At 38.9% G+C, this 27,738-nt stretch overlaps 1 protein-coding gene across 2 annotated transcripts in view; it reads left to right on the top strand.

Annotated features, from left to right (window-relative positions):
- The window catches only part of LOC109001242 (F-box/kelch-repeat protein At1g74510-like), a 945,981-nt gene that overhangs the window by 878,848 nt on the left and 39,395 nt on the right, over positions 1 to 27,738 (top strand). The window lies entirely within an intron of this gene.

Genomic DNA, 27,738 nt, shown 5'->3' with positions numbered 1-27,738 from the left:
GTGATATGAACCCACGAGAATGGAATCCCTTGAACCCACAATCAATTTGAAAACTCTCCAAGAAAGTCAAAATCAAGTCAAAGGATAGAGAATCTAGACCAGATGAGAACTAGTTTCAAGAACCTAGATTATATTAAAATCTAGACTCGTTGAAAAACCCGTCTCAAAAACCCAAATTACAAGGAGGAACGCCACAAAGGTTGTGATTTACTTTTGATAAGTTCAAGAGTTCAATCAAGAACAAGAGGAGTAAACTCAACTCACAAATAAAATTTAATATTGTCTAAGGCTTCAAATGAGGCTACAAAGAGTATTTAAACCAAATCTAATTAAAACCCTAGTCAAAATAAAGCCTCTTTTACCCAAAATGTCCCTGGATGAACAGTTTCGTGGCTACAGTACGCATGACTACAATAACACTATAGTAGCCTCTTGAAACCCTAGTTCCTAAAAAGTAATTTTCCAAATAAGCCCTTGGCCAAAATACAAGGCCTTCCCGAAAACCCTAGTTCATTAAAAATAAAATGTGTGGGCCAAGCATCTTCAAGCTCACTTATTCTAAACTAATAAAATAAATCATTTAACCAAATTGGAAGCCTCCAATAACAATAGACCCTATCTCTAAGTCATGTTTTCCACAGCTTGAATCTAGTGGATCAAAATTGATTCTCCTTCTTTCAAGCCCATCTTTAGTGTTGGGCTCTTGCTAGCTTCATCCCAAGTGGATTGCACCAATCCGTGCATTGCTTCCTTAATCTTCTTGGCCCTTGATCTTGTAATTGACCCATCTGGAACTTGCAAAGGATCTTTAAGAGTAGGCCCATTTTGGTTCCCATCATTCCCCCTCTCCACAAAAGGATTCAACCTCGAATCTTCACTTACATCAAAAGGAGAAAGATTAGAAACATTGAAAGTAGCATAAACATTATACACACTTGGAAGATCCACTTTATATGCATTGTCATTAATTTTCTCAAGAATTTGGAAAGATCCATCTCCTCGAGGATGCAACTTAGTCATTCTTTGGGCTGGGAATCTTTCTTTGCTCATGTGAACCCAAACTCAATCTCCTGGTTCAAAGATGACACGCCTTCACCCTTTATTGGCTTCAGAAGCAACCCTTTCATTCTTTTGGGCAATTTGAAGCCGTACTGTAACACCCCGTTCCCGAAAAGACATTTTAGAATTTTCGAGGAGCCAGTGTGCTACTACTAAACTTAAATATAAAAAAAACTTTTCATTTTTAACAACGCGCCAGATACGAAAGAATTCCATAAAATAACAAACTTCAATAAATACTGAAAATTCAAAATAAAGTCTGCGAAAATAAAGAAGTCTTATGTGCTTATCAAAATAATTTATTTAAACCATAGAAATAATCATAGCAAAATCTGTCTAGGCCTCAGCCTTGCCTCCCGGAGTCAAGTCCTGTCCTGCAGTCTCATCTTCATAAATGTCATCACCTGGGGGGGTTTAAAAACATGAAAACAAACTAAAATGAGTCGAATACTCAATAAGCAACACATCATACAGTAAACATAATAAACATAAGGTGTCTTGAAAAGCGTGTATATTCATAAATACATGCATAAAAATCATGAGCATGAACATTAACTTATCATTTCACTTATCATAGGCGTTACCCACTGTTGACCCCCGTGAGTTAGGGTTAGCGAATCTAAAAAGATTCTGATTCCGCCCGTGGCCGCGGGTTGTGGAATCCATACATAAGGAAGACAATACTGGGTGCACTACCAGCATGCACGACCTGGCAATGCAATATGCCCATAACATAGGTACCGTTTTCATATCATAACATAGGCCGTTACATATTTTATCAAATCATACTTGCATACTTGTCATTTCATAGATTTCAAAAGAAATCACATACATACTTGTCATATCGTATCATAGATTTCAAACGAAATCGCATTCTTTCATAAATGTCGTGATACATGTTTCATCGCATAAAATCATGATTTTTCATAAATATTTTACGAAATAACTCTCTCCTAAAATCATGCATTTCCTAAATAATTTTATGAATAATCTTTCACTTAAAATCATGCATTTCATAAATAATTTCATGAATAATCTTTCACATAAAATCATGCATTTCATAAATAATTTCATGAATAATCTTCCACAAATAATCATGACTTTTTCATAATTTTATCATGTTTTGGGTACGTAAAAAGGGGCTTCCAATAAAGGGCATACATGCATAATATCTTTTATAAAAAGACAAACAGCTCACTGTACATAAGCGTAAGGATATGATCATGCTACTTACCTCGTAGCGCTAATCCAATATTTCCGGGCGCGACTGATTTCCTATAAGATAGACACGTAGTTTACGTTTACGTAAATTTCTACTTAAAGACATACCTCTTAATTAAACTAGAAATTCCAACTTAATCTATATTTTTCATTAACTTTGATCTTTCAAACTCTAAAATCACATTGACTCCATAATATTGACATCAATTCTGTATATCTAGAATTTATATGTCCCACTTAAAATACAACTCTATCACCATGACACAAATCTAATTAATCTCAAGCCCAGCCCACAACTAAGCCAACTCCAAATTAAAAATACAAGTCCAATAAAACATCATTATAAATTTGTAAAAAAATCAAGACCTGGCCCATAATAATGCTACTATATAAAACCATCAACATAAGCCCGTCGTATGCACCAAAAGGACCTAGGGCCCAACGGCCCATCACGAAATTAAGGGTTCCTTCAGAACCCGAAACATTGCTAAACGGAAAAGGAAAGAAACAAAAGAGTTTGAGAGAGAGAGCTGGGTCTGCGATGGAGCTCACCGAGGGAGGAAGAAGGCCACTGCGACGGCGGTTCTGGCGACAAGGGTCACGGCGGCGCAACAAGTGACTCCACTGAGTATGGTGGTGCAATGCAGTGAGAGAAAGAGAGAGAGTTTAGAGAGAGAGAATTCTGCTAAACCGAAAACAACCGAGAGAGAGTGGAGGCTAGCGACGGTCGTGGGTTTACCGGAAGGGAGTGGGCTCGACGGAGTTCGGCTGGTCGGTACTTTCTGTGCCGTGGGAGAGGTGGTTCGGTGTCTCTTACGGTGGCTACCGTGGAAGAGGTGACTGCATGCTCTGTTTCAGACGTGCAAAAACAGAGATGCGTCCGTGGCTACTACAGCGTGCCTTGGCGGCTGAGGGTGGTCCGATGTAGTCTATGGTGGTCGGTAGTGATGTCGGCGCGTTTTGGGTAGCGTGGAGACGCTGCCATGTGTGTTCGAAACTGGGCTACTCTATGTGGTTCTCGGTGCAACTAAGCGGCAACGGGTGCTCTGTGTGCGTGAGTTTTCCTTCTCTGCCAATTTGTGTGGTGTTTAATACTAGAGGGTCTCGGTTAGTTTTATAAGCAGGGGGAAAGTGAGGTATCGTGGTTCACAGGAGGGTGGATAGAATTTGGAGTTTGGTTTCGGCTTGAGGCTGTTTGTCACGCTGGAAGATAGACGCTCGGGTGGACGCAAAAAAAAACCTCTATAAATATATCCAAGAAAACCCTAGTGAAGAAGAAGAAGAGACGTACGGGTTTGGAGTTGAGAGGCATACGTGCATGGCTGCTAAAAGGAATTTTCGGTAGTTAGGAGTTTTATCGTGAAGAGGAAAAATAAGAGTAGGAATAGTGTTGGGCTCTAACACACGTGCTTGGAATAAAAGCTAAAAATAAAATAAAATAATAATAATGGAGACTTAACTCTAAATAAAAAAAAATCATCTGATAATTCGCTTTAACTTATTAAAAGAATTTTATCTGTAATTTATTTCTAAATATAAGATCGGGTCGTTACACGTACCCTCTCATGAAGTGACTTCACCAACTCCGCTTTCTTTTGTCCATCCAAGCTACTCCTGCCATCAACAGGTAAAGACATCAAATCCAAATGAGTAAGTGGATTAAATCCATAAACAATTTCAAAAGGAGAATATGAAGTAGCAGTATGCATGGTCCTATTATATGCAAACTCTATAAATGGCAAACAATCCTCCCAAGTTTTTAAATTCTTATGAACAACAGTGCGTAAAAGCTAAGTTAAAGTCCTATTGACTACTTCAGTTTGACCATCAGTCTGCGGATGACAAGTAGTGGAAAATAAGAGCTTAGTACCCAATTTCCCCCACAACACCTTCCAAAAGTAGCTAAGGAATTTAACATCCCTATCAGAAACAATACTCCTAGGTACACCATGGAGTCGCACTATCTCCCGGAAAAACAAGTCAGCTATGTTTGTGGCATCATCTATTTTATGGCATGGAATTAAATGTGCCATCTTACTGAACCTATCCACAACCACAAAAATAAAATCTCTACCCCTTTTTGTCCTAGGCAACCCCAAAACAAAGTCCATAGATATACCTACCAATGGCTCACTAGGAACGGGTAAGGGTGTATACAACTCATGTGGCAAAACCTTAGATTTGGTCTTTCTACATGTAATGCACATTCCACAAATACGATTAACATCTTTCTTCATCTTAGGCCAAAAGAAATGTTCATGCAAAATTTCTAAAGTTTTCTTAACACCAAAGTGTCCCATTAATCCCCCACCATGTGCCTCACGCACCAATAACTCACACATAGAACAACTTGGCACATAAAGTTTGCTTTTTTTAAACAAATAACCATCATGCTTGTAAAACTTACAAAATGCCGCCTTATCACATGCCACATACACATTAGAAAATCAGCGTCATTGGCATACATGTCTTTCACATATTCAAACCCAAGCATTTTAGCACTCATAGATGTAAGAAGTACATACCTCCGGGATAGAGCATTAGCAACAATGTTCTCCTTACCTTGCTTGTAACGGATGACATAAGGAAATGTCTCAATATATTCCATCCAACTAGCATGCCTTTAATTCAACTTACCCTGACTCTTGAGATGCTTCAATGATTCATGATCGGTGTGGATCACAAATTCCCTTGGCCATAGGTACTGCTGCCAAGTCTCTAATGCACGAACAAAAGCATAAAGCTCTTTGTCATAAGTAGAGTACTTCAGGGATGCCCCACTTAGCTGTTCATTGAAGAAGGCTTTGGGTTGTAATAGCCCACTTGAAATTCATTGGTGGAATTTCTATTGACTTTAGGAATCTCGTGAAAACCCATAAGTTTTTACGAATCGACCAATCGCTTAGGTTTAGTCTGTCATCATGATCAGTGTTATCACTCACTGTGGTGCTAGATTTATGGGTTTAATTATTTGAGATAGTTAGAAGTGTCAGAATGAGTTATGGTCTGCGCCATTAGACTTAGTGCATTATTTAGGATTTTATGGCGCAATAGCCTATTTTCATAATTTCGGACGAAATGTCTGTTGAAAATTTTGAAATTATTTTTAGGGGCACTTCGGGGTTGAATTTCGGTGAACCATTTTCTCTATAGGTTAATATGAATATTTAGAATTTTTTAGTACTAAATTTATTATGTTTTTTTTTAGAGTGAATAGTAACCTCGATAAGCACACCCATTGCAGTGTTTTCAAAATCACAGTGTGGAATGTCCAAATTAGGTTAGAGAAGTTTTATTTGGACACTTGGCAAGATCTTAGCCATACATAGTAAATGGTATTAGACACTTGGCACAAAGAAGAACCTTTAGATAGATTTGTGAAGGAATCAAGGTGTGAGATCATGCCACCTAAGCAAAGCTGTGTTTCATCTGTTCAATCAAATTGTACCAGACCAAAGAGGGTTTCAACCCTAGCAAAATGCCTAAATGGTTGGAATCCAATTGAAACCCCAAAATCTTGGTTGAAACCAAAACCCTAAATGGTTTTCCCAAACCCTAAAGTTGGCCTCCAAACCCTTTTTAATCCGATTTCTAGCATTGTGTTTAATCACTTGATTAAATCACTTCCACATGATATTAATTCATCAAATCCTTATTATGACATCATTATTCAACCTTTTAAACCTTGGAAATTTGATTGGGCCAAGAAAAATTGATTTTTGGGCTTGATAGCATCTCAAACCCTAACCAAACCCCATTTAAACCCTAAATTGAAGCCCACTTGGTGGGGCCCACCAAGACCCACGAAATTGGCCACCTTGGCAAAGCTTCTTGGAGAAGTTTCCTCCCCCACATGGCAGACCATCCACTGCCATTGGCTGCACCCAATAGTGCCTTGATGTGAAGGAGAAATCCACTCCATCAACCTCCATCTTTCACAGCTGCTGCAAGCAGTCTCTGCCCCTCACTATTCCCACTTTATGTCACATAGCCACCTCCAATCAAGGGTCATTCCAGCCCACAACTTCCCCCTCCAGGAGTCTATAGTCGTGCAAGGCTCTTTTCATTCCATTTTATCACTTCTTTTCCCCCATTCTTAAAGAGAAACCCAAAAGAGCTCTCTTGGGCAGATTTCTGGGACATTTTACGTGGCCATTTACGACCCTTTGTAAGTATTTTTGCACGATGATTCCTTCACATAAGTTGTTCATCTTTGAGTCTAGTTTCTGTGGCTATCTTATTAGTCTCATTCCATGCTCATTTGATCTGTAAAAAGTATTTTTAACCATGGCAAGGTCATTCTGGGCGTGAAACTGGAGAGTATGTTATGTTTTGGAAGTTTTGACCAAGCTAATGGATATATCTTGGTCCGAAAATTTTATGGAGTGTTCTTAACATGTGTTTATGAATTTTTATTGAGGTTTTGTTGCTTGAATAAAGCTTTTGATGATAGATTTTCTTAGAGTTAGAAACTTGAAAACTGGAGGTGGAAAAACAGTTTATGTTTTGTGAAAGTTTGAATATTTTGTGGTTTAATCTTATTCCAAAGGCTTTGATATTTTTATATGATGATCCTAAGCCTCTTATATACATGTTAGGATGTTATTTCGAAGATATTTAGTATTAGTTTTAAAGATATGATTTTCTATGCAAGAGGATTTCGGTTAGGCCTAAACTTTGATGTTTTTGAGTTAGATCCATGTTTTATTAAATTTTAGCCATGTGATTTTAAGTTTGATGGTTGGATCTTCTTTAGGACACATTTTTAAACCATGTGATGTGTTAGTTTGAAGATCACATGTCTTTAAGCAATGGATCAAGAGATTGATCATAGTTAGTTGGGAAAAATAGTTTATGTTTTGGACTAAGTTTAAAACCAAAAACTCCAAGTGTTGTTTTGTGATTTTTGGGGAGTTTTGTTTGATGATTTAAAGCATTTTTTTATCTTAGGATGATGTTATGATTATGTTAGAAGTAAGATTTGATTTTTTGGAATTTTTGGAGATGTTTTTATTAAGGTCAAAACTTGTGATTTAAGGTTTACTTTTTGTTAAAAAGTTTGGGTCTTTTTACAAAAAGTTTGGTGTTGATAATTTGCTTTTTCTTAATGTATATTTTTAAGGGTGTTTTTAAACTTAGGATAGGAAGATCTTTACTACAAGATTTTGGTTTATTCATGAGTTTTGAAACTTGAAAGAATTGCAACCAAAATCAAGACAAATGGCCTATGTAGGTTTCGGTCATAGTGAGTTTTTCATAGTTGTGATTGGTCTTAAATTTTTCTGAGTTGATATTTGAGTTTGGGACAAAATTTACATGAGGAATGTAAATTTTGGTAATTTTTGGAATTAAGATATCAAATCCTTAAGTTAGGGGTAAAATGGTCATTTCCCCACATGTAGAGGGTAAAACGGTAATTTTACTCTAAGTTGTCTCTTTTCACATTTCTAATTGTTAGTAATTAATTTCTAACTTTTAGAATAACCTTTTACAGTTCCTCGTGTTTCGCGCTTTATTCTAGTAGAACACGACGATCGAGGTAAGTTAGCTTTTAACTTACTATCAGTTTAATGTATATGAGTGATAAGTAAGGGAACTAAACTGTATGTATGCATATTATCATATGTGTCATGCCAAGTCATTACATATTTATCTGTTATATAATTTATTCTGTCACGAATTATTCATCTGTTACACAAGATATTCTGTCACGTATTTCTATACATTGCTATGCATTGCAAGTATATCATGTTAAGTTAAGTATGCCTATCTGTAACATGTATTTCACGTCACGTAATATTCACTATCACATGTTATGCCATGTTACGGAATATTGTCTGTTACATATATGCCATGTTATGAAATGTTGTCTGTTACATTTATGTCCCAACTATGTCATGTCTGTCATCTTACGTACATGTCACGTTACGCTACATCAGGACTTCTGTCTTTTCGTATCCATGTCATCCCGTCTCGAATACAGTTTGTGTATCTCGAGAACAATCTTGTTAAGTTATTCATGTCAATCACGACCCTAAGTGTTAGGATGGGGTAATATCCTAGTGAAACTCATTTGTTCACGCTGGAGTGTCTAAATAGGTGTGAAATTCCTTGGTTTGACGAAGTACAGTCAACAGGTTGCGAATGGGGCCTAACTAGCTGGTCACCAGAGCGCACCAGGCACTAACGCTGATGGAGCCAAACTTTATTTTACGTGTGTCCATAGCAAGTGTGGCACAAACAATTCATGGAGCCACAACAACTGTGGAGCATGAAGTATGGGGCCATAACAACTGTGGAGCATACACTACGTGAGACACAGCAATTGTGACACGTAGCATACATGGGGCCACAACAACTGTGGAGTACGTATTAACACTCACAGCTGGTATAGACACCTGTGTTGTGATGCGGTAATCGGCAGGGACACACAGCTCAAGGGGACCTGTGTAGCACCCATATGGTCACTTATAATTAAGTCTACTGAGAAAGATTCCAAATTCATGTATTTCATGTTCAAGTCATGTTTCACGTTATGTTATGTTCAAGTTTACATTCATGTCAAGTTTCAAGTTTATGTCACGTCAAGCTAAGTTTCAGTTCCAATTCAAGTTATGTCAGCTCATGCCATGTTATGTCAAGTCACGTTATGCTTATTATTCCATGCCATGTTATGTCAAGGCATGTTATGCTTATTATTTCATGCCATGTTATGTCAGGTTATGTATTGTTTACTATTGACTTTGATTGTGCATTCATGCATTTATTGTCATGCATGCATCATTAACCTGTGTGAAGTTTTTTGTTAACTTGCTGAGATTTGTAATCAAATCTCACTGTGGTAGTCCCAACTACCATTCCCTCCGGATGGTAGATCTTGTTTCAGGATCTGAAGGAGAACCTGGAAACGACCAACTGGAAACGGTCAACTAAGCGAGGGTGTGACTTAGATGTAGTTGCCTTAGGTTACTACTTGTATTTTGTGGAGTTCAATCTCCAGCACTCTTTTGTTCACAACCATTTTGGACTAGTGTTGTGATTTCAGTTGATTAGTATGTCTTTATGTATGAAGTATGTTGTAAGTATTTGGGATATTATAAGTTTGGTGCATAGTATTGCTTTAAAAAAAAAACAATTATCCGTTGCGAATATTGCATAATGCTAGATGCATGTTAGGAACATTGCATCTTATATGTCATGAACGTGGGTAGGTAACCTTGTGCTGCATGTCCCGACACTTCAGATGTCCGTCCGATCCCAAGAGGAATCTGTGGGCGTCACATGGGCTGCCTATCCTGCATCAAAACAGCTCCAATCCCTATTCATGAGGCATCACATTCAATCTCAAAAGTTTTGTTAAAATCAGGTAATGCTAACACAGGTACAAAGCACAACCTTTCTTTAATAGAGGCAAAAGCATTCTCTTGATTAGCCCCCCAATGAAACCCAACATTCTTTTTAATTACCTCAGTGAATGGTGCAACAATAGTGCTAAAGTTTTTAACAAAACGCCGATAAAAGCTAGCTAAGCCATGAAAGCTTCTTACCTCAGTGATGCTTTTTGGCGTTGGCCACTCCTTGATAGCCTTGACTTTCTCTTCATCCACCTCAATACCTTTTGTACTAACAACATAACCAAGAAAAGCAACTTTTTCCATGCAAAAGGCACATTTCTTGAGATTAGCATACAACTTTTCATATCTCAACACATCAAACACATATCCTAAATTGGGTACCCACTTTTAAGATCAATTTTATTGAAAATACATGAGCCATGCGATTCATCAAGCATATCATTCAATCTAGGAATAGGATGGCGATACATTACCGTGATATTGTTGGCCACCCTGCAATCAACGCACATCCTCCACTTCCATCCTTCTTTGGCACTCGTAACACTGGTATTGCACAAGGGCTCATGCTCTCCCTCACATATCCCTTACTCATCAAATCCTCAACTTGCCTCTAAAGCTCCTTTGTCTCCTTTGGATTACTCCTACAGGCTGGTCGGTTTGGAATAGTAGCTCCGGGCACAAAATCAATCTAGTGCTGAATGCCTCTAATGGGTGGCAATTCATTTGGCATCTCCTCTGAGAATACATCTTCAAACTCCTGCAACAAAGAAACAACCAAACTAGGAAGAGACTGATTAGTTTCATCAAGAGTAAGATAGGACTCTTTATAGACAAGAAAAATCATAGGGCAATCTGCGAAGAAAGCCCTATTAACCTCACTCTCTCTTGCATAGAAACTCATTATTGCCTCTCATTTTCTCTCTGCAGACTCTTTTTTTTTTCTCTTGTGGCTCCACTCTTTTTTCTTTACTCTCAGCCACCTCTCTACTTTCTTTTTCACTCTTTCTTTTATGCTCATTTTCACTCTTACTCTTTCTTTTTTGCTCAATCACTTTTTCATTCTTTCTTTTTTTATCACTCTTATTTTCACTCTTTCTCTTTTGATAACTCTCATTTTCACAATTTTTTTTTTGAGCAACCTCACTTTTCAATTTCAGTTGGTCCTCATAGACTTGGCTTGGAATTAAAGGAGCAAGCTTGATTGTTTTGTCCTCCTTTTTAATGTTGTACATGTTCTTGAACCCATCATGTGTCACCCTCCTATCATACTGCCACGGCCTCTCCAACAAAATATGGCCAGCATGCATAGGCACAACATCTCAAAGCACATCATCTTGATACTTCCCAATAGAAAAAGTAACTAACACTTGTTTATCCATCCTAACCTCCCCACAATCATTCAACCACTACAATTTGTATGGTTTAAAGTGTTTTAAGGTTGGCAAATTCAATTCCTCAACTAAAGTAGTGCTAGCCACATTAGTACAATTCCCCCCATCAATGATCATACTACATACCTTATTGTTAACATGGCATCTAGTATGGAAAATGTTCTCTCTCTGTTGCTCTGCATCATCCACCTTAATGTGTACCTTGAGAGCACGCCTGGCAAGAAGAGACTCACCTATCACGAGGTATACCACTCCATCATCATCACTAGCATCAACCAACTCGGGCACCTTATCACTATCATCCTCACTCTCAGTCATCACCTCCCCATTGTCAAGCATAATCATCACCCTCCTATTTGGACATTGAGAAGCAATGTGCCCCGAACCCAAACACTTAAAACATTTAATATCTCTATTCTGTGAAGGTTGGGATTCTACCTTGGGTTTGTTGCTAGTTCCATCATCTTTTCCTTTAGGTGGTTCGGTCTTTCTCTTTGCTTCAGCTGGATCATTCATATCCCACTTTGATTTCCAAGTAGTGCTAGAAACCGAAGTGTACCTTGTTGTCCCTTTTCTCTTTAACTGCCTCTCTACCTTCATAGCCATGTGCACCATGTCCTCTATCTCCACATAATACTACAATTCAATTACATTGGCTATATCCCTATTCAAACCACTCAAAAATCTAGTCATGGTGGACTCTCGATCCTCCTCTACATTAGCCCGAATAATCGCCACCTCCATCTCCTTATGGTAATCCTCCACACTCTTAGACCCCTGTGTAAGATTTTGTAACTTCTGGTAAAGGTCTCTATAGTAATGGCTAGGAACAAATCTCCGCCTCATGAGAGCTTTCAACTCTCCCCATGTCTCTATAGGCCTCTCATAATTCCTATTGGTTGCTAATTGATCCTACCAAATAATAGCATAATCAGTGAACTCAATTACCACCAACTTCACTTTTTTCTCCTCAGAGTAATTATGGTAATCAAACACCAACTCTATTTTTTTCTCCCACTCTAGATAAACCTCAGGGTCAATTCTACCTTGGAGAGATGGTATTTTCATTTTGATGCTACCAAGGTCTCCATCTGAACCATCCCAACCCCTTAGATTCCCTTCAAGTCCTCTTTCACGCCTAACTCTTCTATTTCTACCCGACCCAACTTTAGATGCTAAGTCTTTCTCATCTTCACCATCTCCTTCATTCTCATACTCATTTTCAACTCTATACTCACGTCGCCTCCTATCTCTCTCACCTTGTAGATTTCTAATCGCTGCTTCTTGATGATCCATCATATCCCTCACTTCAGCCAACACAAAATTCAATAGCTCAAACTGTTGTTGTATGGCTTGCAACACAAAGGATGAATTATCTACTCTCTCCCTTGGTGATGAGCTACTCTGATGAGACATTATAAGGTGCTGCACAAAAAATTTTAGTGGTAAAAAAAAAAAAAAAAAAAACCTCACACACTTCCTTACGTGTTTACACTCGAATAATAACACTCCACTCGTGTTTCACTCTTAATTGGTTTTTTTCTCGATAATAGTCTCACACTCTCTTGCCTTTTACCTTAAGAGTTTTCCCACTCAAGTTCTTTAAGAACTTATTGAACTCAATCAAGACAGAGCAACGTTGTTTTATCCCAACTAGTAATTAGGTCCAAGAAACAAGAACAAGAGAAACACATAATGAATGAAAAAAACGATACGTGAATTAAGGAAATTATACGAATGAAACAGTAACTATAAAACAAGATACCAACTAGAATAATGTATGCAGCCCCTGTGATGATAAGGCTTGAGAAAAATTTTGGATTTTTTTTTTGGGCGATTTTATTTTTCTTTTCTTTTATTTTTCTTGTCTTTTCACCAACTAATTTGATCATAATCAAGAATAAGCAATTGAGTAAACCCTAACAATAACTCAAAATCCAAAGGACAAGTGATATACGGCAGCCTCTAGAACAAGAGATTTCAATCAACACAAACCCTAGAACAATCAAATTTAGCAACCTTAACAATAGTGAAGAAATCCGGCAGCCACCTATATTTTTTTTTTGTAATCAATCCTAGAACAATGAAGCCCTAGAATTAAATATGCATGAAATAAAAGAAAGAATAAAACCTGATTGGAAACCTTGCTCTGAATACCAAATGATATGAACCCGCGGGAATGGAATCCCTTGAACCCACAATCAATTTGAAAACTCCCCAAGAAAGTCAAAATCAAGTCAAAGGATGGAGAATCTAGACCCGATGAGAACTAGTTTCAAAAACCTAAATTATATTAAAATCTAGACCCGTTGTAACGCCCCGTTCCCGGAGGTACGGAGAGTTAGCTCTTAATACCTAATATCAACTTAAATATCACAACTATAAAATCCTGAAAACTCCATAAAATGTTAATCCATTTAATCAACTAAAATATTTATGTTCCTTCATGGGTACAACAAAGAAAATTCTCAATAGCATAAATTAAAAACACTCAAAAACTCGAAATTATCCTTAACTCATCAAATCAAATTAACCAAAAATAAATCACTTTACTAACTACGACTCTCAAATAAGCACTTGTACCCTCGGGCACTTATTCCAATACGGACGTCACATCTTGCTAAAACTTCCTACTGTTGTTCTCCAGCTGAACCATCAAAATTATCTGAAAAATATTTGAAGATAAGGGGTGAGTTATCAACAACTCAGTAAACAGAGGACATATACAAGTGTGTAAACATGAGCATTTACAGAGTTCAGAATGCAGAACAAAAATATTTTCTTTCAGAATGCAAAATCAGAATAATGTTTTCCGAATGCAACGTCAGAACATGTTATCAAAAAATATCAGAGTGAAAGTTCGAAAATATTCATGATCAAAATCCTTTTGGCATAGCATAAACTGAAACATCACATCTTATCTTATCACATCAGAAGAAATACCATGTTTAACCCCCGTGGTAGGGTTGTGCAAACCCCGATAGCTAACTGAGCAGAAACAGAATGTGAATCTTCCCCCTTATTCATTCTCGGAGCCCCGAGTGTGCACATAGGAAAGACCACGCAGAAAACCACTTTGCTTTCAAAGTGGGTGCACCAAAAACAGAAAAGTTGGTACCAACCCGAACAGAGGCCACAATTTTACACCCGTAGTAAGGTCAGAACGGAATAAAAACAGAAAAAGAATGTTATGCCAGAGGTTTTCAGAAATCACATCAGATCATATCAGAGTACAGAAAATCTTCAGAACAGAACAAAATCATATCACAACATAATTTATGCACAAAATTTCAAATTCGCTCTCTTTTCAAAGTTCAGAAACAGAATGTTAAAAATAGGCTCATGTCTACACCAGTCATGACAGAAAATGGTTTCTTCTTAAACAGAATCTCATGAATAATGCAGAACAAATAACTGAGGTAGTTCAAATTTATTTTCAACATCAAACATGTATATTTTCCAAAAATAACCTCAGCTCATTTTATTTTAATGCAAAGTCTAGCATAGGAACCCCGTTTACTTCAACTTCTTAACTTTTCAAACATTTCCTCAAAATGCCGAACAAATATTAATCGTCACCTATAAAAATTACGTAATTTCCGTAAATTGCTAAAAGAACCTATTTTAAATCCTCAAAACCTAAAATTTTCATAATTCCTAAAATACCATCATTTTCTAAAACCATCAATATCCACTTAATCGAATTCGTACCGAATAAGAGATTTAATCGAACAAGTGTTAAGACAATTACGGAACTCAATAAAATGTAATATTTAAAATATCTAAAGTACCGACAACGTATTATAAATTAATAGAATACTTAGACTACTTTAAAAATCTTATAAAATACGTCATGAAAAATTCCTCTCTTAAAAAAATAGGTTTACTTCCTTTAGTTAACAATATTATTAAAATATTTTCTACACAAAAATAATGTTTTATGAAACTTAAAACCAAAACTCATTTTAACATAACAACAAAAATAAATAAATAAATACCCTTCATCCGAAAACATATTTCTGAAAATTATAGGGGTAAAACTGGTAATAAAACTCAACTATCAAGTTAACACTTTGAGAAGAAACACAACTTCTGCACGTAAACTATCCTATTAACACTGTGAAAAGAAGCACAACTAATAACCGCACGGAGGCTCACCAAGAGAGAAGTGAAACGTGCGGCAAGGCAAAGGGTTGGGCGGTGGACAACAGTGGTCACAGCAGCGGGGCACCGAGAGAGAGAGACCAACTAATGAGAGAGAGAGAGGGTGATAAGCGAGAGAGCACAGAGAGTGAGAGAGAGTAACCGTGAGGGAAATAAATATGGATGAGAGTCAATGGCCTCACCGATTGGCACGGGGTGACGAGGGTCTCACAGCCAGTGATTGTTGCTACTTTTACGGTGGTTTCCGGTGTGAAAGATGGTGGTTTGCAGTGGCTTGCGGTGGAATAACACTAAGAGGGAGAGAGAGTTGTACGCATCACGCGGTGTGCATGGGGCTTCGGACGGTGGCGATGGACATCACTAGGCGATGGAGGCTTGCTTTTCAGCGTCGTCTGATGCTACTGACAGTGGCGTCATTGCCCAACTGAGGCAAGGCATGGTTCTCACTTTGAGCGACAATGCTCTGTTTCCATGGTTCCAAAACAAAGCAACTCCAATTTTTGCTTTCGACGGACGATGGTGGATGGTGGCGTTTATGTGTTGAATGGCTGAGGCGTATGGGTCAACGGGCGGGTCTGGCTGCTTGTGGTGTCGTTGCTGTGTGAGTGGAGCTGGTTCCCGTTTGATGACACGGAGAGGCTGTGAACGAGAGGTTACAATGGGTGATGGAGGCTGAGGCGTGAAAAAGAAGAAGTGGCAACTCTAGCTTTTCGTTGAGGATGAAGAACGTGCAAATATATAGATGAATGGATGACCCAAAAAAATATATATAAAACCCTAGAGAGCCGAGAGAGAGACTTGTGCATGGATGTGCCGTGTGTGTGCATGGAGTGGACGAGAGGAAAACTTACTGGAATAAAAAGAAATATAGACGTGCAGAAAGAAAAAAAAATTAACATGTGAAGAAAATAAAAAAATAAAATAAAATGAACTAAAAATAAAAAAAAATTTCAGCTTGATTGGGTCCGAGTGTTACACCCATTGAAGAAGCCGTCTCAAGAACCCAGATTATAAGGAGGAACGCCACAAAGGTTGTGATTTACCTTTGATAAGTTCAAGGGTTCAATCAAGAACAAAAGGAGTAAACTCAACTCACAAATAAAATTCAATATTGTCTAAGGCTTCAAATGAGGCTAGAAAGAGTATTTAAACCCTAGAAAAAAAAAAGCTCATTTTAACTAAAATGCCCCTGGATGAACAGTGTCGCGACTACAATAGTAACCTCTTGAAACCCTAGTTCCTAAAAAGTAACTTTCCAAATAAGCCCTTGGCCAAAATACAAGGCCTTCTCGAAAACCCTTGTTCATTAAAAATAAGACGTATGGGCCAAGCATCTTCAAGCCCACTTATTCTAAACTAATAAAATAAATCATTTAACCAAATTGGAAGCCTCCAATAACAATAGGCCCTACCTCTAGGTCATGTCTTTCACAGCTTGAATCAAGTGGATCAAAACTGGTTCTCCTTCTTTCAAGCCCATCTTGAGTGTTGGGCTTTTGCTAGCTTCATCCCAAGTGAATTGCACCAATCCGTGGATTGCTTCCTTGATCTTCTTGGCCATTGATCTTGTAATTGGCCTGTCTGGAACTTGCAAAGGATCTTTAAGAGTAGGCCCATCTTGGTTCTCATCATAGGTTTTGAGGAGAAGAGCTCAATTCAAAGCGTATTACTCGAGGATCAGTTTCGACCGATATTAGGATGGAGTAAACCTTTATTGGACTTGATTCGATAAATCTCCTTAATTGGTCTTGTCGACATATTGACGCAGGGCCTTTTTTGCATAGGCCTATTACTTAGGTCGATGCTCTGCACTCGAACCATGGTGATCTATTTCCACCTAGCGCAGTTGATTTCAGATCCCACCTGGTTACTTAGGTCGATGCTCCGCGCTCAAATCTCGTTGATCAATCACCACTCAGAGCGGTTGATTTTAGATCTAGCCCGACTACTCGATCGATTTCCTATAAAGGCAGGTGCACGCGAAGGACATGCCAGAATGAAACAAATTCCATTGAGCCTTAAAGTGACAACCAATTAAGGAGATTTGAACTAGCAATTGCACGTGTAAAAAAATTTGGGAACTGTGTTTATTATATAATTTGAGGGTTACAGAGTACAAGCCTCCCCATATTGGGTGACAAAAAAGAAATAGCACAAAAAAACAAGAAGAAGAACAAACATCTCTCAAAGACGAGAAGCGGGGTCAGAAAAGTCGGGCATCAAATCACACCTGAAAGAATTGAGAGAGTTGCGATCCTCCTGAGTGGGCATGAACTGGGACAAGTCTAGGGTCTTGGGAGCATCGTGGGGGTTCACCGCCAAATTCCCCCTCACCCGTTCCAAATCACGAGAGTACTCGCTGCTCCACGACTGGTCACATAGTCGTTTGGCCGCCACAAGCTAGGATGTGGTCCACAACTCACAACGCTCAACTTCGAGTTTCTTCATCCGCTCCTCACAAGACCTCGACTCTTCCTTTAGTTGCAAATGGGCCCAGACAACTCAATGTACAGGTCCTCAGCCTTCTCCTTATCTCTTCGATGCGCTGTGTTCTGCATCGCCAATGCGTCTTTCCCATATTGGAGTTCTTGAAGGCGCTCGTCCAAGTCACGATGGACATTTGCAGCTTCGGCCAACGTGGCTAGAAAGTCCAGACAATGCTGCTGAGCCTCCGTCACCTCATCCTCCTCCAAGCGGAGTGCCTGTTTCTATTCCTGACCACTCTCCTCCACATGCCCTAGCAGCAGCCACAAGGAGGGATACTTCCTACATCAACACCTCCCTGCCCTCATGGAGATCAACCCCCTCTTTGTGAAGGTCCTTAATGATCCGACTCAGGTGCCCATTCTTGGCCTCAATCTCTTTGTAGGCCATCTCGACGTACTCAAAGGCGGCCTTGAGCCTAAACATCTCGCAATAGGCCCGCCTACTCAACTTGCGCAAGATCTCAACCTCATTTTCTACTTCAGCACCTCCATCCATGACCCAGGCCCCCAAGAACTCAAACCCCTATAAAGCAAGGTAGAAATAATTAGATAAACCAAATTCAAAAGCAGATTTTCATGTTGAACAAGATGGGGAAAGGATGCTATTGAGCTAGTCGACAACCCCCAATATCGCCTTCGCCCTGGCCCCATCTGCAACCCCTCTCGAGGGGCAAGATGAAAAAGCGACGTCCCCACTCTACAATCTAGACCTACTAGGGAGCTCAAGGGCGGAGGCATAAGAAACATCTAGAACGTGCGTCACTGCTGGTTCTTCTATCTCAAGGTCACGAGTTGTCCCCCCCTCTCAATCGAAAGGAGGGACAGCCATCTGTAGACCTAGCTAAGTGGGAAGCGCTGTTGAAGTTGGTGGCAGCGATGATTCATTTTTATGATAAAAAATGCATTCATTTCAATTTTTTGCACGAAGAAAAAAAGAGGAAGAATCTTGCTTGACCAAGGGTCGGTCGAGGATGAAGAAGACAAGGACCCATCTTCACTCGACAGTATAAGGTTTTCATGGGAGAGGCCCTTGGGAGCAGAGGGCTCAGGGGGCATCACACCAATAGGAGCCACGCCTGAGCCGAAGCTAGTGGGATGCGAGATATCATCGCCACCGGCCTGGGTGATCCCTTCCTGCCGGCGAGAAACACCCATTAGGACCAACGCGGCCTCCCAGTCACCAAATCTCGAAGAGAAGCAAGTGCGCCTTGACACCTCTGGACGCTTGACGATGAAAGCCACCCTGGGGCCGCCCAAACTCGATTGATGCAAGGCCTCAAGAAACATTGCCTCCAACACCTTGTCATCCTGGTCATGACTAAGCTCCCTTTGGTCGCTCGGTGGGGTAGTAAGAACACCCTGGAAGAATAACAGGGTTGATTTGGCCTCTGGGAAGAAGATCCAGACCGCCTCGAGCCACTAGTAGGCCCCTCCAAATCAGAAGAGACTTCCTCGCCTTCAAGGTAGAAACTCTTCGCTGCACTCCCTGACGAGCCCTCTGGTGGCCCTTTCACTCCTCGCAACATCAAGCACTCCCCTAGTAAGTCACGACTCGCCATGTGAGACCGGTCAGGCACAAGAAGAAATTGGGTGATGTTGGCCTTGGTCAGGAGACCGTCAGTCTCGACCTCCTCCTTCTACTCCCAAACCCATGAGTATACTAGCTGAATGCAGACCCGCTCACGCTTGAACATGTCAAACCAGATATGGGCTAGTTTCTTTAAGGGAAAATATGTGGGTTCTTCCCCTTGGTCTCTCATTGACATGAAGAAATGAATGAGGTTTTGGAAAATGATCGTTAAAATTATTCCTAGTGTCCTTAATAATTCAAAGTGGCGAGTTAGAGATGGGAACATTTTATTTTGGTATGATAAATGGAGGGATAGGGGTCCGTTAATTGATGATTTCCAACTTGTGGGTAACCTGTTGCTTCATGTTAATGATTGCAAGGTATCTAATATTTGGGATGTGGAGCTGTTGACTATGTTAGTGGGACAGGATAATGTGGATGACATTATTGAGGTTTTGGCCGGTTGTAAGGGGGTCTGATGTGTTGATTTGGACTAAGCACGAGAGTGGAAGTTTTTCTACTAAATTAGCTTGGGATTGCATTTGCATATGAGGTTCAAGTATGGAATGGCATCCTTGAATGTGGCATAAGTTGCTTCCTCTTAAAATTTTGGTTTCTATGTGGAAAGCATGGTATATGGCTTTGAGCGCTGATGATCGTCTTTGATGTATTGGGATCCCGATAGTTTCTCGTTTTGATTGTTGTGATGAAGGTAAGTACAAAGACCAAAATCATATACTATTTGGAGGAGATTTTACAGCTAAGATATGGCGTTATTGTGGTGCTATCTTTGGTCTTCCTCTTGGTCGTACTTGGATGGAGACGGTGACGGCCTAGTTTTGACATGCATCATCCTACTCTCAAGTGGGGCTCTTTTGTGGGGCTTCTTCCTTCTATTATTACTTGGCATCTTTGGCGTAGAAGATGCACTGCCCGTATGGAGGGTCGCATTCAATCTATCAGTTTGGTTTGGCATACTATTAAGTGTTGGATGGGTTCAGTAAGTCAAGACATGAATAAGGTTACTAAATGTTCTACGCACGATTCGCATATTTTACAGGCTTTGCAAATTCCAGCTTTGGTTCCTGCTAGGCAGTATTTAAAGCTTGTGGCTTGGCAAAAGCCCTCTCAATGGTGGTTTAAGTTGAATATAGATGGCAGTAGTCTTGGCAACCTAGGCTCTTCAGTGGTGGGTGATATTATTAGAAATGATCGAGAACATTTGGTTCACGCCTTTAATTCTCATATTGGTTTCGATTCAAATAGTAAAGCTGAGTTGTTAGCTCTTATGCAGGGTCTCAAAGCCTGTAAATATCTAGAGATTAATTTTGTGGAAATTGAATTAGATTATTAAGTGGTGATCTCGTGGTGGAATAGGGGGAGATGTGGCGTGTCGTATTTAGAGGATTTTTGGGAGGGTATTCTTGCCCTTACAGATTATATGGTTTGCATAGTTAAGCACGTTTATAGGGAGAGAAACAAAGTTGTTGACTGGTTGGCTCGGAGTGGTGCGACTGGTCTTAACATGAAATCAAATATTATTAGGGATACGGCTAGGATTCTTCAAAGATTAATTCTTTTGGATATACTGGGTTTCCCATCTTTGTGTTGCTATTAGCATCATCCCTCATGTGGCGTTTGGTCATCGTGTTGGTTTGGTAAGATTTTATTTTCTATTTTTGTTGTGTTAACGTCTTTTTTGCAGGTGTGGTTTTGTACTCGTATTTTTGTTCGCCTTGGTTTGTTATTTTTTTTGGTTAGAGGCTTCTAGGCCCTTTTGACACCTAGTTTCGGAATTTTTTTGCTTATCTACCTAGTTATTACAATTTTTTTTTTCGCTATAAATAAAGGTATATAAATAAAATTGAGACGAAATTACTCTTAAACATATGATTCTCAGCTCTTCTTAAAAAAAAAACATGGCCTTAACAATCGCCGTCCTTGAAATTATGTTTCCTCTCGACTCGAGAACTTTCTGGTGAGGAGGAAGTTTGTCCTTCACTTTCGGTGGAAGGGATCTTTGCCTAGGGAAAGTTTTTACCAGCTTAATTTTTCTCTGATAACTCAGTTTAAGCGTTGCTTTACTTCTGGTTTGGGTTTTGTTTCAAATGGATGAGGAACTTTCAGAATTATGGAGTAAGTTTTCCTTAACTGAAGAGGAAAGGTATGAGATTGTAATAACTGACCATGAAATTGAGAATAATATGAAGAGAGGGAGGTTATGTCTGGTGGGAAAAGTAGTAGCTGATAAAAAGATTAATAAGGATGCGTTCAAGAACACGATGTTAAAAGTGTGGAATTCTTGTGTTGGAGTGAAAATTCATGAGGTAGGAGAAAATCTTTATGTGTTTGAATTCCAAACTTAGGAAGATTTGAATAAAATTTGGGGAGGTCAGCCTTGGTTATTTGATACTAATCTGGTTTGCATAAAAAAATTCGATGGTGTTACTCCACCTGCTAATCTAGATTTTAATTCCACTACTATGTGGGTTCAACTTCATAATCTACCTCTCGGATGCATGAATAAGGAAATTGGAGGTAGGATTGGATCCACTATAGGTAAAGTTATTGAGGTGGAGGCTAATTATGATGGGAATTGCTGGGGAAAGTGGATTAGAGTGCAAGTTGAGGTTGATTTAATTAAACCTTTAATAAGAGGGAAGATTATGGAGCTGATGGGACAGAAAAGTTTTATTCCTTTTAGATACGAAAGGCTGCCTAGGTTTTGTTTTAAATGTAGGGCTATTAAGCATGGTGTGCAAGGATGTATCGGGATTCATAAATAAACGGAAGATCCAAAAGATTACAATATGCAACAATATGGATCATGGTTGCGTGCTTCAAGCTCTGCTGCAGTTTCCAGCTATGGTAGCACCTCAAGTCCGTCCTTCCCTTCTACAATAAAACCAGGGTCTTGTTATAAAGGGGACAAACTAGCTCGAAAAGAAATTCAATTGGTTAAGGTGGAGTAAAGTCAGGAATTGTTGAAGCATCATACAATAGAAGAGAATAAAGCAAAAAGTAATGTAGGCCAGCTTCAAATTGCTGATTTACTTGCGCTCAACAGGGAGGCAGAATCAAAAGAATTAGTACTTGATAATTCAAAGCACTTACTGGACTAGTCAGCAGTTCAACCTCTATCAACAGTGGTGATGCCTAGTCAGCCTGCTCAATTAGAACTCCTGCAAGATCAGCAAAAGTTGTGTCAATCTGAGCATATTCCTAAGGTATGTACTACTAGATGGAAGAGAAGGGCAAGGGGACAACAAACTAATGAAGTTATGAATCCTGCTAATCATGCTACTAGGAAGAGAAGAAATGATGATGAATCTGATATGATGGAAAAGGAAAATCAGCAAGATAGTAGGGGAAAACAACAAGCTTTAATATCGGATTTTGATATATCTGCAGAGGCTGCTAGTCAGCCCCGCCGGGAGAAATGAGGCTTTTAAGTCGAAACTACTAAGGGCTTGGCAACCCTTGGACAGTTAGAGATCTTAGCCTGTTGGTTAAGATCCACAAGCCTAGCATTTTGTTTCTTATGGAAACAAAATTGCAAAAGAAGAACTTAGATGCTTTTAAACTGAAATTGGGATTCAAGTGTTTACTTTTAGTTGATAGTGTAGGAAGAAGTGGAGGTATGGTTCTGTTATGGGCAAGGGATGTACACATCAATATAAGCACCTACTCACAAAGACATATAAATATGTGGGTTGCTCAACCAGCAGTTGAGTGGATGCTCACTTGTTTTTATGGAAATCCTAAAACAGAAAAGAGATATGAAGGGTGGGGTATCTTGAGACATCTAAATCGTCTTCAGCCTAAAAGCTGGTTATGTCTAGGTGATTTTAATGAAATTCTATATCATAGTGAAAAGTATGGAGGGGCTAGAAGGGATGAAAAACATATGGCTGATTTTAGAAGTGTTTTGCAAGATTGCCAGTTGAAGGATTTGGGTTGTATCCAAGGAAAGTATACCTGGTCTAATTTAAGAGAGGATCATAATTTCACAGAGGAAAGGCTTGATAGAGTCACTGCCAACTCTGAGTGGTCTGCAGCTTTTGGTGGGTGAGAGGTTAAAGTGTTAGTATCATACTCTTCAAATCATTGCCCTATTTTGATGACAGTTGGGCAACAGAATGTTTGGACTGTGAAACTAGCTCATCTTTGTAGATATGAGGATAGTTGGTCTCTGTTCTCTGTTTGTGAGAAGGTTATTACTCATGCTTGGCATATACATGGCAAAAACAAAGAAGGTCTTTCAAAGATAAATACAAAACTTGAAGGCTGCTTACAAGTACTGAGATAGTGGAGTTACCAAAAGGAATGTGATTCTAGAGCCAGTATCAAACAGAAAAGGAAATCCCTCTTGGCTTTACAACAATCTGTTACAGCAACAAGAAATTGATCACCAGCTGGAAATAGAGCATGTGAAATGGAAACAAAGGGCAAAAGAGATTTGGCTGCAGAAAGGAGACAGAAGTACCAAATTTTATCACCTTTGTGCAACTCAGAAAAAGAAGAGAAATAGTATATCCAAGATTATTTATGAGAATGGAAGGACAATTTTAGATTCCAAGCACATTGGAGAAGCTTTCACTCAGTATTTCAAAGAGCTTTTTCGCAACCTCCAATCCCATAAATACGGAAAATTCGATGTAGGCAGTTAAAAGAAAAGTTAGTCAACAGATGAATGAAGCTCTTTTGGCACCTTTTAGAAAAGAGGAAATTGAGGATGCTATTTTTCAGATGGGACCACACAAAGCACCAAGACCAGATGGGTATGGAGCTTGTTTTTATCAGAAATACTAGTGTGTGATAGGGGAAGAGGTCAGTGAAGCTATTCTCAATTTTTTAAATCCTAAGCATGGCATGGAATAAATCAATTGTACCTATTTAGTGATGATTCCTAAATGCAGTAACCATGTGCACATGACTGACTACAGACCCATCAGCCTTTGTAATGTTCTTTACAAAATTATCACTAAATTGCTAGCCAATAGACTCAAACAAATTCTACCTTCTAATAATCTCTCAAAATTAGTGTGCCTTTGTACCTAGAAGGCTAATATCAGACAATATTTTGGCTGCTTATGAAATCTTACATTCCATAAGGACTAAGATGAAGGGTAAGAAGGGATATATGGCTTTGAAAATAGACATGACTGAAGCCTACGATAGGATAGAGTGGAATTTTCTAAAAGAAGCTATGTTGAAGATGGGATTTGATATGAGGTGGATTGAGCTTATTTTGAGGTGTATTTCCTCTTCCTCTTTTTGTGTGTTGATTAACGGTGTCCCTTAAGAATGTTTTAAACCCACTGGGGGACTAAGACAAGGTTGCCCTTTGTCTCATTTTTTGTTTATCATTTGTGCTGAGGTGTTAACTGATCAGTTAAGTGAAGCATAATAGAAAGGGCATATTACTAGGTACCTATTGCCAGAGGACAGATCAAGATGACTCACTTGTTTTTTGCTTATGATAGTATGATGTTCTGTCGAGCTAGTATACAAGAGTGGGTTAATTTGGATAAGATTTTATACAACTATGAGCAGGACTCAGGACAAAGGCTCAATAGAAACAAGACTTCTTTATATTTTAGCAACAACACTAACCAAGAAACAAAGAATCATATGTTACAAGTTACTAGTTTGAGAGTCTCATCAAATATGGAGAAATATTTGGGGCTGCCATCAGTCATTGGAAGATCAAAATCAGTTGCTTTTCAAGGAATAATTAAAAAAGTGAGTAAAAAATTGGAGAATTGGAAGGTTAAGTTCCTCTCACGAGCTGGGAAAGATATTCTAATCAAGGTTGTTGTCCAGGCTATAGCTACATACAGTATGAATGTGTTTCTTCTTCCAAAAACTTTGTGTACCAAGTTGAATTCATTGATTTCTAACTTCTGGTGGGGCACTCAGGACAAAGGAGCAAAAATTCATTGGAAAGGATGGAACTGTTTGAGCAAAAATAAAGCAAGTGGGGGACTTGGTTTTAGAGACTTGATGGTTTTCAATTTAGCTCTATTGGCCAAACAAGTTTGGAGAATTCTTAATAATCCAACAACTTTAGCAGCTAGAATTCTCAAAGCCATATATTTCCCACACAAATAGATTCTGGAGGCAAAAGTTGGGTTTAGACCTTCTTATTCTTGGAGAAGCCTCAGTTCAGCAATTAATCTTGTTAAAGATGGCATGATTTGGAGAATTGCTAATGGAAAAGATGTAATGATATGGCAAGACTAGTGGATTCCTACAACTGAATCTGGTACTATAACGTCTCCAGTGAACTCTTTGTCAACAAGTGCAAAAGTGTCTGAGCTCATTGATCCAGTAGTTACAAAGTGGCGGAATATACAAATGCTCAAGAATATTTTCTGGGAAGAGGATGTGCAACAAATTGTAAGGATACCTATAGCACAAATTATCATTTCCAGAGATAAGAGGGTGTGGAAGCATACAAGGAATGGTTGTCTAACAGTTAGAAGTGCCTATCATCTTTGTAAGCTGAGACAAGATCAGAAAAAAGGAGAAACTTCAACACAAGGAGTGCACAAAGAATTATGGAAGCAAATATGGCAAATGAATACAAAAAATGCTGTTAAAGTGTTTATGTGGCGTGCTTGCAATGATGCTCTACCCACAAAGCAAAATCTGTGCAAGAAGAAAGTGATAAATGAAACTTTTTGTCTAATCTGTCAGCAGGTAGAAGAAACTCTAGCTCATGTTTTTTGGGATTGCCCTTCTGCACAGGATGTGTAGATGTTAGGTAGCAAGAAATTTCAGAAAGCTACATTCACTCATCAAGAGTTTGGAGAGATTTTTATGCACATGCTTTAGAGACTAGGTAATTTAGAAATCTCCTTGTTTGCAGAAATAGCCAGAATGTTGTGGATGAGAAGAAACAAGTTGATTTTTTAAGATAGTTTTACAAACCCTTCCTTTCTGATTATGAGAGCAACACAAGAGTATAATGATTTTCAGAAGCTGTGTGCTCAACAACTCAACTCCAGAAACTATGGTAGAATGGTCCAAACAGATCTTGTATATTGGCAACCTCCAAAGACAGATTGGATAAAAATAAATTGGGATGTTGCTGTAAGAGAGAGAGGAACCAGACTTGGAGTTGGGATTGTAGTTAGAGACTCGGAGGGAGATATACTAACTTCATGCATGCAACCACTATATTTTTTCCCACAAGCTGAACTAGCAGAAGCTAGAGGGTTAATTTCAGCAGCCAAGTTGTGTAATGAGCTGAGTCTGCAAAGAGTAATTTTTTAAGGGGATTCATTGCAGGTTGTCAATGCAGTGAAATAGAATGTTCAGAATTATGGTTTGCTGCAATATCTCATGAATGATGTGCATTTGATCTTGGCTGGTATTACTTGGAAGATATCACATATCAAAAGGGATACAAATCAAGTGGCTCATTTGCTAGCACAAAAAGTACTTTTTCAGAGTTGTGAGTTTATTGATGTTGATTGTCTCAACTCTGATACTACTGATCTGGTTATGGCTGAGAAGCATAGAGCAGGTTTTGGTACAACTGGGATATAAGTAGCATAGTTGGATGTCAATGTTATAAACTCTTATTATGCAGAGTCAATTTTTAATCTTGTATTTTTAGATCATGATGTTGTAAATTCTGATAGTGGAGTGATAGTGGAGTGTATGCTCCGACTTTTTTAATATAATGGCTGAGGGTTATAGTGGTTATAGTGTTGTTGAATGAAATTTGAATGGTTTTTTTTTTCAAAAAAAAAACAATCGCCGTCCTCAAAGCGAGACGGATTTCAATACTAGGCCAGAGAAACGGGCCCGGCTGTCCAACGCCAATCATATCGATTTAGAGAGAGAGAGCACCATTATCGATGAACATTTAATACTTGAAACAATGGGAGGGAGACTAAAGAGCCCAAAGAAGACAAAAAGGGAATGGGGTTACAGCCGATGTTGCTCACTGCCGTCCGTCCGTCCGTCCGTCCATCCATCCATCCTTTCGTCCTCATCTTTTAACTTCCATGTGCTCTCTTCATATGCCTCTGCTCTTGCACATGGCCTATCTCAGTACGCCTAACTCATCAATAATTAGCTTTTCCATTCTCACTCACTCTCAGATCTTTACACGTCATCTCTCCATATTTTCCTGTGGTTGATATCCTCTCCACGTGTACTTTCTTTTGTTTATTTGATTATCCCTATTGTTCTTTTTTCCCTCCGGACTCCATTCATTGTGACGTGAGTTTGCAGGGTTGTCTATTTTTGGGACCATGCATAACTAACATCCCATGTTACTTCTCACATCACTCAACTGCACAGGCCTTTTCTGTTCCAACTATACCCTTCTAAATTTCTCTATTTTTTTATGTTTTATTTTATTTTCTTTTGCAGAGTGATTCCAATTAATAAGATCTAAGTTTTTTTTTTTTGTTTATATTAATAACCAAAAACAATGAAATGCCAGAACTTGCAAATCCCAAGCTGAACTTGCC

Source organism: Juglans regia, chromosome 9, assembly GCF_001411555.2.
Source record: "Juglans regia cultivar Chandler chromosome 9, Walnut 2.0, whole genome shotgun sequence".
In the NCBI taxonomy this organism is placed as follows: Eukaryota; Viridiplantae; Streptophyta; class Magnoliopsida; order Fagales; family Juglandaceae; genus Juglans; species Juglans regia.
Note: the sequence above shows the minus strand (reverse complement) of the source record. Positions and strands in the feature narration are given on the sequence as shown.